The sequence below is a fragment of the Amborella trichopoda genome, chromosome 10 (assembly GCF_054954075.1).
Source record: "Amborella trichopoda isolate Santa Cruz 75 chromosome 10, AtrichopodaSantaCruz75HAP2 v2.0, whole genome shotgun sequence".
Classification (NCBI taxonomy): Eukaryota; Viridiplantae; Streptophyta; class Magnoliopsida; order Amborellales; family Amborellaceae; genus Amborella; species Amborella trichopoda.
The window spans coordinates 15,317,644-15,326,016 of NC_142345.1; positions in this window are offsets into that span (position 1 = coordinate 15,317,644).

An 8,373-nucleotide genomic window follows, 5' to 3' on the forward strand; every position below is an offset into this window, starting at 1 on the left:
CATGAGATAAAATGAAATGGGTAACTAAAATAGAATAAGATAAGTTGAAATGAAATAAGGTACATAATGAAGTAAGATGGAATAAAAGGGTAATAAGAAATAAGATGGAATAGGACGAATGTATTAGAAGAGAAATGGGGGAATAAAATAATAATAACAAAAGAAAGTACTTTTGGTTTAGAGGCAGAGAGGGCTGCTTGAGGTGAAATGAAATGGAATGGGACGAAACATTGTGCAAGTAACGAAATTTCAAAACGAATAGGGAAGGGAGAGTGAGGATTTCGTTCATGGGTTTCTTTTGTCTTATGTTTTTTTTTTTTAGAGAGGAAGAGAGAGCACAACGAGGGGCTGGTGAGCGAGAGGAAATGGTGAAAACAGGGGTTCAGTGGCGGACAAGAAGAAGGGACAGTGCAAAGATGGTGCAGCAAGGGTGGAGGAACGGGTGTTTGGCCCCAGGCGGTAGAAGACAAGGCTAAAATTTAAGAGAGGCGAAGGATGCTAGGAGCAAGGAAGGGCCAGCAGCAGAATGGAGGAGGTTGCAATCAGGGGGTGGAGATTGGAGCAGTAAGGTAGTGGAGATGGGAGCAGCAAGGTTGGGGCTTGGTCGCAGGTAAGAAAGAAGAGGGTAGTCGTAGCTGGTGTGAGGTGGTGACGAGAGAAGAAGGGCGAAGAACAGGGGCACAACTGAAGAGGAAATTGGGTCGTTAGTTGCAGGTGGTGATTGGCTGCTGGTTGTTGCAGCGAGAAGAGTAGGGAAAGAGAGCTGGGTAGGTGTGGCAGAGGAAGTGGAAGAGGTGATGGCTGGTTTGGGTCGTGGGTGATTGAAGAAGGCAAAGACAGGGGTGGCTGCGATGGATAGCTAGTTGGGGAGATGGTTGTGGATGGTGTGGCGAGAGAGAGGAGGCCAGTGGTGGAGGAGAAAGGGGCTGACTTTTGGGTACAGTGAAAAGGAGGGGAGTGGCTCAGCAAGAGAAGAGTGGCGTGCGGCGATGGTAGTGAGGGCTCCGATATGGCGTGGTGGCGTACGGGAGTTGTCGCGCATGCCATAGGGTGAAAGTCGTGCACGGCGATTGGGTAAAAGCCATGATGTTGTGGTTGGAGTCGTGCACGGCGATAGGGTAAAAGCCATGATGTTGTGGTTGGAGTCATGCACGGCGGTGGGATTAGAGTCGTGCACGGCGTTGGGGTTGGTTGCACACGGCCATAGGATTGGTTACACACTCCAATGAGAAGAAATGTTTCGAGAAATGGTAGTTACGTGGAACCACGAATTGCAAGGAGAGAGGGAACATGAGAGTGTACACCGGGGGTAATGTCAGGGTACATAGCAAAAGAAGGGAATGGGAGGTGGACAAGAGCGATGACCAAAAAAAAAATATGAAGGAAGAAAAAGGTTGACGGTGCATAGGGAGCAAGTGACCGTGCAGCAATAAGAGGAAAAGGCAAAGAGAGAAATGGTGGTCCCGTGGGACTACAACAGGGAAGAAGGGAAGGCTGTAGTCGTAAGGGACCAACAGGGAAGAGGGAAGAGGAAGGTCGTGGTCATACAGGACCACAAGGGGAAAGGGAGAAAGAGAAGAAAAAAAAAATATTGTCCTCGACGGTGGGGATCGTCGAGCCAAACAAAAATAAGAGGGAGAGAAAAGAGAGAAAAAAAAAACAAAAAAAAAAAGGAGAGAGAGGAGAGAGAAAGAGAAAGGGAGAGAAGAGAGAGAAAGAGAAAGGGAGAGAAGAGAGAGAAATAGAGAAGGAAAGAAGGAAAGAATAGAGAAAAGAGAAAATTACTTTAAACCTAGATATACCGAAAAAAAAATTTCTCTCTCCTTCCTTTCTCTAAAAAAACATGACCCAACAATGAAGAAAGATATAAATTTTATTAAGTAAAGTGGAGTCCATTACAATTAGGTATAACATGATATATATAGATTTTCACCCAAACATGGGTGGATTAATCAAAATCTATTCTAATTGCTAAAAAATACAATTTATTTGAATTAAAAAAAAATCTAAAAATAGGGAAAAAATGAAGATTTTGTCATTGCCCAACATAAAATTCAAAAACAGTCCTTGTTGCACCCATGGAGCGTGTACGATATTTCTATGCCAATTCGGGGTTGCTTCGATGCCCGTTTGGCCAAAAGATGATCGTTCTCTCGTTGGGCTTGACATGACGATCAATTTAGTACCAACTTCGAACCACAAACCGTATTTTTAGGCTACAATCATGCAACTTGAAATTTGTAAGAAACTTGAAAACTTTGGATCGATATCGTGCTCATGTCATGATGTATTTTCGTAATTTCTTCATTGACTTGCACTAAGCATGTCGTCACGATCGATTTGCAACAAACAAACCTCGATTTCGTACCTGAACGAAGATTTTATAATTTTGGGTTTTGGCCGAAATTTGAATTCAAACGGCCGAATTCTTTTAGTAATTTTAACATATTCGTATGCCAAATCTAACCGTTTATCACGAGCGGCGTTCGGACCAGACATACCCTTGGACCTTACGCATGCAATGCAACTAGTTCCGTGTTGATCGCGTACGCGAACGCCGTGATATGACCGTTCCAGTGGATCGTGCTACTACTGATTTTCCTGCCACCTTAATCCCAAATCGTCATCTTCTCTCTAGCATTTCTCCCTGCTCTAGCGTCGTCACAGGTCGTGTCACATATCAAATCTCTCGTCTTGACGAAACGAGCATGCTCTCAAAATTTAAGGTCGATTCAACTCAAAGTGAGGAAGATATGAGTCTTCAAAGTTATTGTTCGTGACTATGAAAACCAGTCTCCTTTAATGAAGATTAGTGCAGGGAGGGCGCATAATGACCTCTTCTTTTTCAGTTTTTTACCCATAACTTTATCCTGTAATGTCTTTTTAAGTAAAATTTTGACCCCTAGGGGTTTTGACGTGCCGAATCCAATGGCGATGGTCCAATAGCCATTTGACGCTCTATTAATGGGGTTTCAGTTATAGGGTCCGTTTCAGGGTGCTTGATTCTTTGTTTGCATTGCCTTAGACATGTCGGATTGTGACAAAACTTGGCAGGTGTCTTTTTGAAGTCCTTAGGATCAGTTTCACCCATTCTGGGGCAATTCTGAGACTGTCATTAATTCCACTGTAAATCAGACTTTTATTCACTGATTTCTCTTTTATTCCGCCTCGAGGACCCAAGGTGCTGAAAAATGTCTTTAAAGAGTATGGTATATGGAATGGATTATGGTGTGGGGTATAGTGAATGGGTTATGGTGTACAGTAGTCTAGGGAATGGGCTATGATGTATGGTATACGAAATGGGCTATGGTGTATGGTGGTTTAGGGGTATTTTCTCTCCCTAGAAAATGTGTATCTCTCCTCTCCACTTGATTTTCAACTTGAGAAGAGAGCAAAAGAATAAGCATGAATTCACTGTAAATTATCAAGTGTTACTAATGATCAAGAGTTTTATTACAAATGAGGTGGGTTTCCTTATATAGAGCAACCACTAAACAAGGGTGGAATGCTCAAAAAACTCCAAAATTGTCAAAAAATACATATTTAATGAATTAAAATATTAATCCCACTTTTTTGACCAAATGATCAAATTGCCTTTAAGTACTTTTTAACAAATGACAAAATGATCCCTCTATGAGGGGTATTTTGCCATTGCTAGACTTCGAGAGTTCTTTCGGAAGCTTATGGTGGTAATTCGAACGATCAATCGTCGTAGAATCGATGCTTGAGCTATTGCACACATTTTGATACCCCTTGATCATCTTGAAATGAATTTTTTAGGAAGAACCCAAAATCTGGCCAACACCATAAACTTTGCAATTCTTCAACCACCAATCTGGCACGATTTGTGACATTCCAAGTGACATTGGCACGATCATTTTGCAATAAATTTCGTTCGATTTGGTTTTTGTTTAAGCATATTCCAAATTTGGGAAGTTATCAAAAAATGGTATTCCGAAGACCGAAAATCGTGCCATTTTCAACATCGAAATTCATGTCATCCGGTCTCCGATCATGCATAAAAGTTAAACCAAACTATAGCTTGTCGCAAAACGGTCGCAATGGACCCATGTTTGTGATGATCTGACATCGGGATCTTGAGCTATGACCTCTCAAAATATGGAGATGTTCTCTTGTAAAAAATCTGAATTTTCATGCTTTCGAGCTCATCTTCTCTCTATAAATTGTCTCGTTTGGGGTCACACCATGACGCATACCATATGTCAAAACGATCGTGTCGTCGAGATCTAGCACATGTCCAAATTTGTGCTTGATTGGACTCAAAATGAGCGAGTTATAAGAATTTACAAAATCATCCTAAAATGAGAAAACACAATTTCCATAAATGGAAACTGGTCCACCCCTTAATGGTAAGTTAAGTGCAGAATGGTCTTGGAAGATCTGATTGAGCCCAAATTTAGGTCCTTAAACTGTTTTTCAGCGTTTCTGGTGCAATGGCGATGATCTGGTACTAGTTTAAGACCCAAAAGGTAGAGTTGTAGTTATAGGGTATATTTTTAACATGATAGGAACTGGATTTGAGAACCAAGTTTCATTCTGATCGCATCAAAACCTATCAAAATGCGAAGAAACATTGCAGATATCCTTAGGGTGTCAAAAACTACCCTTTCATGCAATTTGAAGCCACTCTGATACTTCTTAAGAGGTTGCCCAGTTTTAGGCATATTGCATTAGTGTTCACATGGTCTGGCGGCATCTTGGGCACCGACAGGACCAGGTTACTATTGGCTCCCTCTATATTTGCCTTGGGGATATAAGTACGTCAAAATGACGTATAAAATCAACGACTACCAAAACTCACAAAATGGTCAATTGGAGGCCAAATCACGTGGTTTTTGTATGCAAACATCACGATAACTTCTCTTTCAATTTTCTAACAAAAAGAAGACCAAAGAAGCAACATTTTGAACAAGATCTAATACAAAAAAAGTTCAAGTGGCAAGTTTGACTAAAAAATTGAAAGTTATCAAGAACATGAGCAAAACTCTACGACATCATGCAAATCATTTATCAAAATGATCTTCTCGATATGATTTACAATTTCATGGTGATAGATCTCCCCGAACATCGTCGGAAATCATAGAAAGAAGGCTTAAAGCCATGTGGATGGGAAGAAGCGCCTTTTTGGGGACTTTGATGTCATTTTCATATTTTCTTAGTGTCATAATTGGTCATTTTTCTTCAAATTCGGGATTTAACTTTTATTAACTTTAGTTCTAATTTTTAGGCAATTCTCTTGAGCTATGAGTGCATACCCATGTTCAAGGGGTTACTATATATAAACCCATGCATTGAAAATTGTAAACGGTTGGAAAAATTGGCTATAAATGAATTGAAAGAGGCTTAATCTAGGAGAGAGAGTTGTCTTTGAGCTTCAATGAAAATATTCTACCCTTGAGTGAGGTGAGAGAACTTTACAATCAACACAATTGCCCCTTTTTATCGTGCTCCCTAGGTGGACCACACCCCTTGCAACACTAATTGCTACTCCCCACTCCCAACGCCCTACATCTCTCTACACCCTAGCCGCCCCTCTCTCTATAACCTAGCCGCCCCTCTCTCACTTACCCTAGCCGCCCCTCTCTCGATAACCTAGCCGCCCCTCTCTCACTTACCCTAGCCGCCCCTCTCTCCTCTAACCTAGTTCTGCCTCTCCCTCTCTACTAGCACCTCTTCTTTCATTGCCGCCCCTCTCACACATCTTAGCCCTCTCATCATCCTATCTAGTCCTCACTCTCTAAGGAGACTTACTCTTGGGTTAAACGTCAAGGTAAACCTCGGTGATCGCCCTTAACTCATCTCCAGGGTACTTATACCTTGTGCCTTGTACCTTTTTTTATTATCTGGTATTGCCTCCATAGGGGAGGTGACGCCGGAAGGCTTGGTGGCCTTTTTGAGTGGTTCCAGCAAACCTTGACCCATCTCACCCAAACCCATCTCTAACTCTCAACCAAGCCTAGCTTAATAAACTTTGACTCACCAAGTCTAGCCCACAATTCCTAACCCTCAACCCGACCTAGACCCATTCTAACTCTCAACCAAGCCTAGCTCACCAAACTTTAACCCACAAAGCCTAGCTCACCAAACCTTGACCCACCAAGCCTAACTAGCCAAACCTTGACCCACTAATTCTACTTTATGAAACCTTGACCCACCAAGTCTAGCCTACTAAAACCTTAACCCATCTAACCTAAACTCATCCCTAACCCTACCAAGCCTCTCATCTCATACAAGCACATACCTTTCCAAGAATAAGGGACTAACCTAAAATCCTACATGACATGAACCATCCAAGTACACACATGAAGCGAAGTCTGTGAAGGAGTTAACTTCAACCGAGCCGAAAGACCGATGGTTCCACAAGCATCGGGCTAAGAGGGCCCACTTGCCTGGGTACTTCCAACCCCACCATCGCGAGATAAGCCTTACCTCGCATATTTCTTTTGATGGTTCAAACTGCACACGATGCACCGCCCAACCCTTATCCTAGCAGGCACTGAGGTCACCTTTGTGCGCACACATGCATGTACCCTACGCGAGGAACGACACACGTTTTCTTCTCGTCTTTAAAAATACAATAATAATAATAATAATATTAAGGGGGGGCAGGGGGGGGGGGGGGGGGAGGGGGAAGAACTCTCGGTGTTAAGAAATTGTTCTTCCACACTAAAAGCTAGGGACAACTACTGTGCAGTATAAGACACCCAAATCGTCCTTTCTGATAACCAAGGATATGCCAGAAATCAACTATCCAATCTTTTCCAATGATCCACCTAACATTATGTCTAAGATAAAATAATCCCATATGGATCCCCTTTCAGGCATAAGAGAAAATATTGTTTTTTGAATCACATATTGATTAACTTCTAAAATATCTATGCTTGAAAAAACAAGAAATAAGAGACGAGGGATTATCAACCAATCTCCAAACCAGTTTCATCATACATGCAATATTGAAGTCTAGGATATTGCGAATACCCAATCCACCCTCTTTCGTGGGTTGATATTGTCTTCTACTTCACCAAGTGAATCTTTTTTTTTTTAGCAGAACCTATCTAGAGGAAATTCTATTGCAGCCTTTCTACCATGTCATATGCGTTTGGGAAGAACAAAAGATAAATGGCAAAAGATTGTTGAAGAGTTGAAAACAAACTTCAATAATTGAAGACGGCCTATTTAAGATAAGAATGTTTCCTGCCAAGTCCTGATCTAACGAATTACTTTTGCCACCAGAGAATGATAGTGATGGTGCTTCAAGCCACCATTAAAAAGAGGCCACCTCAAATAACGTAGCTGAAGAGATCCCTCACCGAACCCCCGATCCCTTAGTGCTTTGTACTTCCATTAAAGATATTTCTATTTTGGAGCTCTTTACTATTGGATTTCTAGCCATTTGTTGTTTCCCTACAAGGAGAGGTGCTCCTCGTAATTTTTGCCAAAAAGGTATCCATCAAGTAATAGATGGATACAAAAAGTACTTGTACATGATTTTGTCTTAATGGGGCGCATACATCATCCATGGGAAGCCTCCACAACTTCCCTTTCTTTTGTTGACCCTTGCGCCAGAACTCCATATCAAATCCTCGATACGGGATATTTGTTTTGGAAAAGTATATAATGAGACCATTTGTTTTTTATACAAGGTGGTCACAATTAATCTTAACCATTGGATGTGAAATTTGAATGTTGCATTTATTCTCTTGACCAAGCTCAAACTTCAAAAGCAATTTGTTCAAACTTTTATGACATACCAAGCCATCAGATTTCACATCGGATGGCTGTAAATAATTGCGACCTCATTGTTTTAAAGATAAATGGTCTCATTTTCTATAATCCCATTCGTTTTTTCCTTATACGAGTCTAATAGAGATACTAAGAGTCTAAGAGAGAGGTATGCAACAAAAACTATGTTTTCGTTTTTCTGTTTTTTTCTTAGTTAGAGTAATAGAGAAAGTATGCAATAGAAACTATTCATCGTCATTTTTTTTTAAACGATCGTCATGTTTTAGCATACATAAAAAAGAATATATATGGAATAGAAACTATTCATCATCATGTTTTTTTTTGTCCTTTTACTGTCATCATGGTTTAGCTTACAGGACAAACGAATGTACAATATCCATCATCCAATTTTGTGTGTTATGAGGCTGGAGGTGATTGCTGTACAACTTTATGATATTAAGGACCTTTTTCTTCTTTCTTTCTTCTTCTTCTTTTTTTTATTTTATTTATTTATTTATTTTATTTATTTATTTTTATTTTTTAACTCTTAACAGATCCTCATCTTTTTTAATCTTTATTTATTGTTTGTCAATTGTGTATATTATTTCATGTTATTGATTGTGTGAACTA